The sequence below is a fragment of the Glycine max genome, chromosome 18 (genome assembly GCF_000004515.6).
Source record: "Glycine max cultivar Williams 82 chromosome 18, Glycine_max_v4.0, whole genome shotgun sequence".
Taxonomy (NCBI): domain Eukaryota; kingdom Viridiplantae; phylum Streptophyta; class Magnoliopsida; order Fabales; family Fabaceae; genus Glycine; species Glycine max.
In genome coordinates, this window is record NC_038254.2 from 5,704,217 (window position 1) to 5,713,234 (window position 9,018).

At 31.1% G+C, this 9,018-nt stretch overlaps 1 long non-coding RNA gene across 6 annotated transcripts; it reads right to left on the bottom strand.

The window, feature by feature from the left end:
• Positions 1 to 1,716: 1,716 nt before the first annotated feature.
• LOC106797190 (uncharacterized) lies at positions 1,717 to 4,498 on the bottom strand. Of its 6 annotated transcripts, XR_005889707.1 has the most exons (7): positions 4,362 to 4,498; positions 3,654 to 4,271; positions 3,526 to 3,580; positions 3,339 to 3,421; positions 2,924 to 3,227; positions 2,737 to 2,812; positions 1,717 to 2,630 (listed from the first exon to the last, which is right to left on the bottom strand). It is a non-coding gene; the product is annotated as an uncharacterized lncRNA (long non-coding RNA). The 6 variants fall into 6 exon arrangements; XR_005889705.1 differs by having other exon boundaries at positions 3,526 to 4,271; XR_005889704.1 differs by having other exon boundaries at positions 2,924 to 3,580.
• Positions 4,499 to 9,018: the final 4,520 nt, after the last annotated feature.

Here is a 9,018-nt window from a genome sequence, read left to right on the forward strand (position 1 = left end):
AGAAAATCTGCCAACAGTCACATCTTTTGATTGAATTTGTGAATGACCATCAAAGACCTATAAATAGGTGACTTGGGCACGAATTTTGAAGAGAGAGTTTTACTGATCCAAAATGTCTTATCCTCTCAAAAGACAATGAGAGAGATTTCAAGATAACTTCATTGTCAAATGCTCTCTCAAAAGAAACTCTTGGGCAAACACTTGCAAATCCATTAAGAATTCATCCATGGACTTCAATTGATCTCTTCAAGAGAGAATTCCTTTTCTTTCTTCTCATTCAAAGATATTGATTAAGGGACTGATGGTCTCTTAAGTTGTAAGGATTCCTGAACACAAGGGATGAGTTGTCCTTGTGTGATTCAGACTTTGTAAACGGATTTTTACAAAGGGAGTGAAAAATCTCAAGTGGGTTGCTTGAGTACTGGACGTAGGCACGGACTTTGTCGAACCAGTATAAAAACTGTGTTTGCATTCTGTCTTCCCTTATCTCATTTATTTTGTTACAATCAATTTTGTTTTTCATGTTTAAAGAACATTATTAAATTGATTGTTGTTTCTTCTGCATTCTAAGCTTATCCTTCTTAAGTTATTGAGGCCGCTGGTCCAACACTCATTACACCATCGCCGCTGCCGACAAGGCCACCTCCGTCGTAGAGTAAGACCATCACAAGAAGGTTCTCTGTAAAATCTAAGATCTGAGTTTTTTTAGATCTGAAATCTAAGTTTTTTATTTTAGATTTGAGATCTGTGGAGCATCGTGCAACTTTCGCTCTGCCAACTACGTCCTCCTCCACCAGACCGCAACTTCTTCACCGACGACTACGACAACGACTTCTTCTCCGGCGGCGACGGTGGCTGCTTCTTTTCCACCTCCTTGCTGGCGACAACTCCCACCACCACCACCACCACCGTCACGCCAACAACCTCCCTGCGTCGCTGCCACTCTTCTACTTCCTTCATTTTTCCTCTCCCTGCTTGTGTGTTTTTTCTAAGTGTGCCTTCGATTATTGTTATTTTTTAAATTGTTTTGGTTTTGTTTTTTCATTTGCCTCCCCCCCCCCTCTGTTCATGCTTTTAAAGATTACGTTGTGACTGGTTTTGAGAGAGTAGGACTTGATAGATTGGTGGTGTGGGATGACGTTGCTGATGCTGGGTTTGCAGAAAGGGACAAATGTAAGCGTTTGATAGGAAACTCTTTCTACCATAATGTTAATACATGAAACTCTTTACCATAAAACCAAAAAAAATAAATTTACTAGTAGATTTCTGTTTTATGTACACTAATTCACGTTTTGCTCAATGATAAAGGAATATGTTTTTTAAAACTTCAATAACATTTTTCTAAACATAATTACTACCAAAGTAGTAAGAAATGTACTAAATGAAAATTCTATTATTATCATTTTCATCAATAATTATTCGCTATAAAGATTTGTTAGATATATGTATATGCTAATACTTTTTTGGCCAACTTGAAATTTTAACATTGTGGGAGGAAATAATAAATATAAGAAGAAATTACTTATTTAGTTTTTATGTTATTTTTTTATTTAATTTGATACTCTAATTTTTAGAAAGTTTATTTTGGTGATTTATGTTTTAAAAAGGACCAAAATGATTTTTTCATATGTTTTAAAATAATACTGGTAATGATTTTCAAAAATTTGAAGCTAAAAATTGTCACAAAATATATGTTGTTTTTCTTCATATTTCTCTTGGTCTTCATTCTCCTTCCCTCTCAGTTCTTCACTAAAAAACATAGTTCACCAGGATATGCTTCCAAATTTCATATCTAAATCAGATCTATATCGCGAGGACGATGTGCTGGAGCATCATGACAGAGAAGGGGTTGTCAGCGAGGACAAAGTTGAGGATGATACGTTGGAGCACTGCAACAGAGAAGGGGTTGTTGGCGAGGACGAACTTGAAGATGATGCGCTGAAGCAATACATCAAAGAAGGGTCTGTCAATGGTGAGGAGGAAGTTGAAGACAATGTGCTCAGATCCAATACACATAAGCTTATGAAACCTCTGTTGGCCGTGTGTTGTCTAGTGAAGAATCGGGAGAATAAAGGAGATAGAAGAAGAAGAAAAAAAAATGATATATTTTGTGACAGTTTTTAATTGTCAATTTTAAAAAATTATTAACGGTGTTAGCTCAAAATAGATGGAAGGATCATTTTTTTAAAACATAAAGGATTAAAGTGAACAAAAAAATAAAATAAAAGACTAAATAAGTCATTTGGCCTAAATATAAAAGTAATGTGTAACTAGTTCCAAATGGAAAGCATGCCACCCAATGACCACATGGGAGAAAGAAGCAATCCCTTTGAGCATCAAAGCAAATGGCATACAAATGCTAGAGGTCATTGCTAGTCTCCCCTTCCCTTGATGACTTTCCTTCCATAGAAGAATTCCCTGCAATGCAAGCCACATTGTGAGATCCTCTTCTTCATTAGAGAGAGATTCATCAGATGAACCCCAACTTGGAAGAACATCATCTTTACTAGGCAGTAGTGGAGCTTGTTCTAAAATCAGTTGCACTTGTTGGAATTCTTCCCTTTCTTCGCCATTAGTTTGGAACATTTTGAAGATTTTCAGGGCAAGTAAGACTAGCACGGGTACCACACCTGTATTAATCACATGATGTACATTTAATAAATTGAGTCCTTTCCAAAAAAATTTGACGAAATTCTTTTATCTAATTAAAGAGATTTTGAAAGTTAATTATACTACCTGATCCTGTTAAATATATGATCCATCTTTGTTCATAAGATACATTCACATCAAACCTTTCTTCATCAGAAACACTCTGAAAGATAGATCAGTTGAAGTTAAACAGATTTTGAGACCTCCATATACAGGATAGGATAGTATTTAGATTAGGGAAATGCTATATATATGGACAACTAATGTGCCTAACCGTTGGATTACATGTGAATTAGTGCAGAAGAGTTATGCTGTGACACAAATCCACCTACAAAATTGGTAAAATATAATCCAATAGAAAGTCAAAACAATTAGATGGTGATCAACTGACCAAAAAACTAAGAAAGTTGGATCCATTTACCTCTCTGTCACCTGGAGTTGTTAATATTGCAGTGTTTGACTCCAAAAGAACAAGGTTTAATAATACACGTAAACCATTATACAAAGAACATCTATGGCTTGTGAAGGATGTATTGTAGATACTAGATAAGTGCATTCGAAGAGAAGTTCTATTCTACCTGTATGTAGATGTTACCATTTTATGTTGTCATGGTAATACCATATATTTGAAGTTGAATGAAGAATATAAATATATATTTGATCATAGTACTGATTGTTTCAATAAATACCTCTACATTTTGAAGGTTCATATTGTCAACTGCCACATAATAAGTAAATGATTGTGATATTTTCTATGTGATGCTGCCACTTCCTGGAATTAAAATAGACAAATAATACAGATGATAAGATCATAATAAAAAGAAAAAGTATGGAGCATATGAGCACAGCTTTTACTGTGAGATAGTATTCCAGTACAATGTTGCATTAGGGAATAATGGGTCCTCTTTCCACTCAACAAGCCTTTTTCTTCCTGCATGTTTATGTAAGATTAGTGAGTACATATAATGTATGCAATCTATGTTAATCAAACTTCAATCAATCACCTTCATAGACTGCACTAACATTGAGTTGATTTTTATCAAACGTGAGCAGTAGGGTCCCAATTGTAAATTTGCAGACCCACAAAAGCCAAGAGCAAGAGCAAAGCATGCTGCTTGTAAGAAAGATAGGCAAAACAAATAATTCGCACTCAATTTGGTTAACAAATTTCCCATTTCATTATATAAGACAAGAATCTAAAGCTATGACTATGAGCACAAAACTGGTTAATCAACACCATCCTGATTTCCAAATCAATTACAAGAAAGCAAAGAAAAACATAAAATTCATGTAGAGTAACTAAGGATATTATTAGAACAAATTACACTAACATCCTCCCAGGGTATATTGAAATTGCACATGACTTCATGCTTTACTTAACGTTTACAACAACTCCCTTATGCATTACTTAACGTTTACAACAACTCCCTTATGCAGTTGATAGGTAGAGGACCATAAGGCCCAAAAGAAGCATCAACCCACCAAGGCATCAACAGATTATGCTATAGGTTGAGGAGCTGGCTTGGCTAGGAGATGTTATCTGCCATTTACCATTCTGTTATGCTTTTCCATTTCCTTTGGGTTATGCTTTTCTGTTATTCTTTTACATTTCCGTTAGTGCCCTGTACACAACACTCCATATGATGTTATAAATACTTATGAATCATGTAAGAAGGAGATAAGAAAAATACAGAAAAATTCTCTCTTCTCACCTTTGTGTTTGGGAAGCCCTTAGTCCTCCAATTCTAAAGGATTATTCTGGTTCCTAACAATTTTGGTGCTTTCATTGTAATATATAAATGATATCAGCATTATATTTTTCAAATAATTAAGAAGGATTAGTGTAAGGGTAAAAAAGAGAGGATATCAAAGAATTTTGATGTCAGAAAGTGTTAGTATAATTTATTCTAATTTTTTTTACCAAAGAGAATTATTGCTTTTCTATTTCTATAATTTGTTTAATGCAGAAAGGAACATTATGATAAATGGTGACCTGATACTTTGTTCGAGTAGATTGGGCTAAAGTCCAATCTTGCAGCATCGATTTAGCTCTATGCCAAACTAGCAATAGTTTCTTCCACTAAATTCCAAAGCTCATTCCTCCGTTTCCACAGGCTCCATAACAACATGGCACATTTACTCAAGTTTTCTGATAACTCCCACACAGAAGTACTCCTCGGACACGTAAGAAAATAGTGGAATGAATTCTCCATACCTTGATTACAAAAAAGGCATTAAGAGGGAATTAAATGGGGGGAAATGTAAAAAATAGCATACATATTGATGCAATCCTCCCTAGGAAGAGACCAGTCACTAAAGTCATGAGTAAGAGGTTCCAAGAGGATTGTGCTAGAGTTGCTGAAGAAGGCCCTAGCATTCTCATGAACTTCAGGATAGATTTCTGAGCCCATGGGTCAAGGTTGGGTCTAATTATCTTTGTACATATTAGACTAGAATGTCATTATATTTGGTCCTTGCATTTAGGACTCCATAATGTAGATAGGATACCCTAGAAATATAGGATTTTTCAGCCCTTGTATTTTAGGGCACAAACTAGTTTTTGTATAAGAGATAGTTTTGTAATTTCACATGCACTAAGTGAATATTTGATGTGGGTGTTGAGAAATAAATTTAATTGAATTGGTAGAAGCCCAATCCAATTAAATTTTAGAGAGGGAGGTGAGCATTTGCTTACTACACCCCATTGTCACATTATATAGTCACACTTTGTACATGTCCTTCATGCTTTACATGTCTCATGACACCTAAGCACACTTAGTGGGGAATCTTGGAATTGATCTTGGATTAGTGGGCTGAACCATAACTAAAATTCACTAATCATAATTAGTAAAATTTTGGCTCCAAAGTTTGGCTCCACAAATTCAATTTCAAATTCAAGTGAAATTTGAATTGAAATTCAAATTTCCCTCCAATTTTGTGTGACACTTAGGCTATAAATAGATATCATGTATGTGCATTTTTTCAACTTTGATCATTTGAAAATTAAACTTCAGATTTCAGAGCTCTTGAGCACAAAATTTTGTGTTCTTCTCTTCCTCCCCCTTCATTCATCTCCTTCTTCCTCCAAGCTCTTATCCATGGCCTCCTATGGTGGTGAGCTTCTTCTAGACTCATCTTCTCATTGAAGTAGCGTCTCCTCTCTCTCTCTCTCTCTCTTCCTTCTTCATTTCGCTGTCATTCATCTTCCATGAAGCAAAGGAATCCATTGATGAAGAAGATTCTAGGCCTACAAGCTCCAATGGAGCTTACATCACATATACACTTCAAAGATTTTATAAATTTATAAAAGCATAAAAAACTCATCAAAAAACACTTGAAAGTTGCCATTCTTTACCTCTTAGAAGAAGAAAATGGAAAATATGATCATTCCAACTTCTTTAAGTGGCTGTAGGGTTGCTCATGGTTTAGTTATTTATATAACTATACTCACAATTAATAAGTAATTAGATTATAAGTAATTATTATAACTATAAGCATAACTAATTTTATATAATTAGTTATAATTTGATATAATCAATTATTATTTTTAAGATATGAATACCTATATAATTGGTTATGAATAAACTAATTATATAATCAGTTATATTTAAAATTAATTACATAACTGATGAATGAATAAAAATAAGTTATTTGAAATAACTATTTCCATAAAAATTAGTTATAATTTTATAATTATAACTATTTTTTAAATAGAAGGAAGTTATTTAAAATAGTTATAATTATTAGAGTTGTCAAAATGAATTCAAACTCATGTATTAATCTAGCATAGCACTAGTTTGGGTCAGGCCCAAGAAAGAAAAAAATTTCACTGTTGTTATAAAACTTGACCTGGTTCACTTGAGTTGAACTCATGGTGGGTCGGGTTGGCCTACCTAATCCACCTAAAAAAATAATCTATTAGTATTTTGTAATATTTTTTAAGACTTTAAAATATTTTATTTATTTAAATAGATATAGAGTAAAACTCACCTAAAATATACTTTTAGTATTTTATAATATCGGTTAACATTACTATATTTAGTGTTTTGCTTAAGACTATTTTTAAAATTTATTATTATTGTTTTAGACTTTTAGCTTGTGATAATATGTCTGGTTGGGGTGTGTAGATAGTGAAAATTTTAATTTAACTAATATTTTTCTAAAAAAGTAATTTTTTTGTTGAATTTTCTTTTTATAAAAAATACAAATATTTTTTATTTTATTCTAAGTGGGTTTGTGGACCAATCAGTTTAATCCAAACTTGTGGTATGTCAGATCACTTTTTCCTACAATCAACTTTAAGTGAATCAGATTGAACTAATCAATTTAAGAAGGGATCAAGATGGACCAGACCTAATAAACAGAACCAGTTCATTTTGACCGTTATAATAAGGTTTTTTTTCCCGTAAATACACCTTCTCTCCCTCTACTTTTTCTCAATCTACACTACTTTACAATTTAATTTCCAATATACACCAATATACACTACTTGGGACTTTCTCTCTCCTTTTTGTTTTTTTAATTTAAAATATTATAAAATATAAATATTATATTATATAGTTTTTTAATTGGTTTTAAAATTACTTATTTATTAAATTAATTTTTTTAATTTTTTTTTAATTTTTTTTAAAGAAAATGATATTATTAAATATAATTATTTTTGTTTTATTATTTAATTTACTTAACATATTTTTTAGGTGAATATTTTTATTTAAAATTTGAATTTTGTAATATAATTATATTACTAAATATAATTAGTTTATTTATGTCATTAAATTTAATTAAAAATGAGAAGACTTTTTGTTTAACAACTTATTTATAAAAGAACATTATATTGCATTATCAATAAAATACTTAAACAATTACACTTGACTAAGGAAATTAAGATGAGGATATTTTAGGACAATTGTTTCTGTTGTGATCATGTTGTCGTCAAATTCCATATTTTGTCTACTTTTCGTTCATTTTCTTCTTCATCCAGTAGAAATGCGAGTTGAAAACGAGATGACTCTTTGTCGTCCTCTTTCTCCTTGGACCATGACCCCACTCCACTGATCTCATTCGTATTCTTGTCACATTGATTCGAGTGGCAGCAAAAAAATAACTGGTAATTAAATATCTTGAGAGATATTTTCAATATATTTTTATTATAAAAAATAGTTCATATTTAGTAGTTATCAGTATCTTTTAGATATTTTAATCTTTTCTTTTCATGTCTGCAAGCCATAAATAATAAAAATATCAATTCTTATTACTTAAGCAAAAAATAACTGCTAAATAAATATTTTTAAAGATATTTTTAATATTTTTATTTAAAGATATTTTTTAATACAACAGTTATTACTCTTTGAAATTTTATGTCTATTGTATAAGATAGATGTATCAATTATTTTTTTTACTGTGTTTTTTAGTTTATTTTAATACTATTAACTAATTTTCTTATTTTTTTAAATTAACGAACATAACAAAAAAAATATCAACACCACATAAATTTAACTACAAAAGTACATACAAAGTAACTAAAAAATTTTACTCTGATTTTATCCAATTTTTTTATTTTTCTTTATCTGTATATTTTTTCTTTAAAAAAAATAAAAAAAATTATAAAATTTAATTTAACAAATAAGTAATTTTAAAACCAATTAAAAAAATTATATAATATAATATTTATATTTTATAATATTTTAAATTAAAAAAAACAAAAAGGAGAGAGAAAGTTCCAAGTATATATTAAAAATTAAATTACAAAGTAGTTTAGTTTGAAAAAAAGTAGGAGAAAAAATGTGTATTTAGGAAAAAAACCAATATAATAACTACAAAACTAGTTATAATTTTATAACTACTTATATAAAATTAGTTATAGTTATAATTATACTTATTATTTTAAAACTAATTTTTTTGAACAATTCTAAGAATGTGTTTGGTTTTCCGGTAGTGTGTTCCGATGCACGTTCAATCCAATTCATGCGTGTAGTGTCATTGAAATGAAGTGCGTTTGTTTGTAGCTTCTCAACGGAAAATAAAATACATCCTAAATTAACTAAAAACTTAAAACAAGTTCTAATCCGTTGTACTAATGAGAAAGTGGACAGAGAACAAGAAGTTCAGCATGCATGAACTAACCAAGGAGCCAAAATGACACTACCACAGTGATGCAAGACTGGACATCATTCCACGTGGCATCCATTGATGGATGTCATTGGTTGCTCCTTCATGGTTGGTTTCCTCTGCACTGCAGATACATGAGAGTCAACACACCATTCTTGTTCCATTCTTCAACCTGATTCAAAAGTTAGATGATATCCGAAGAAGAATAATAATGAAAGATATAATTATTTGAAGGCTAAAATATATTTGTATTTTTTTATA